Below are 999 nucleotides of genomic sequence, written 5' to 3' on the forward strand. Positions count from 1 at the left end.
CCACTGGGGTACTTGGACTGGCCCTTCCCAGGCAGGACCCCTTTCCTCTCTGTGCCACTGGCTTTATTGCAGGTTTACTAATTGCTCTGAAATGCTAGAGCCCACATCCTTAATATGTCAGGGGCACTAGGCCAAGAGCTCAGGCTTGGGGTGCCATTGCTTGCAATCCAAGAGGCTGCAGCTTTACACAGGAAGAGAAAGACAGAAGTGATGGAGCCTGGTCCTAATGCCCACTCTTTCCACACTGAGACTTGGAATCTGACTTTCTCCAGTTTTCCAGTAGGGTCTATTCCCAAGTTTTCTTTTTTAATGCGACTGTTCTCTGTGCTCCTGTTGTGCCCAGTTCACGAGACACAAAAGACCACCAAGGAGCCGACGAATGCACACACACAAGTGTTCTTTTGTTGTTACAAGCTTAAGCTTGGGTCCACTCTGTCACTGATTCAGCGGATTTCAGATGTGAGACCCCCTTGCTTTGGGAGACGGAGGTTTTTATGTTTATTTCAGCAAGTTCAGCAAGTAGGGGAGTAGGGGGTCTCCAGCCTGGCAAGCATCTGATTGGTTGCAGCCCAGTGCCAAACCATAAACTGCTGGCTTCAGGAAATCTGAAAAGATCTGGACTTTTAGTACCTTCCTGTCCCTGGTTAATTGACCACTGGCAGGGGAGTTGTTCTCTATCCATTCCAAGTATTAAAGTTTTTTTTGGAACAGGGCCCAGGGCTGGGTCAGTCTTATGGAGGTTTTATACAAGATGGAGTCACTCAGGTCTCTCATTCCTTTTTCTCTAGATTATAAATATTTAAATCTAAGATTATGTATGGTAAATTATGTGGTTTTTCTAATCCAGATAGACTGGTAGCCTGCCACACCACCTCCAGTGGAGCCCTTGTGAGGAACTCTCCGTGGTAGAGGCTGAGAAAACTTCAAAGGAAGAATGCCTCCTGGAGAATGGCTGTGTTAAAAGAGCATGCTGTGTTCTTGGCTGTTCTGCTTTATTTC

Source organism: Nannospalax galili, unplaced genomic scaffold (assembly GCF_000622305.1).
Source record: "Nannospalax galili isolate Female #2095 unplaced genomic scaffold, S.galili_v1.0 scaffold90, whole genome shotgun sequence".
Lineage (NCBI taxonomy): Eukaryota > Metazoa > Chordata > Mammalia > Rodentia > Spalacidae > Nannospalax > Nannospalax galili.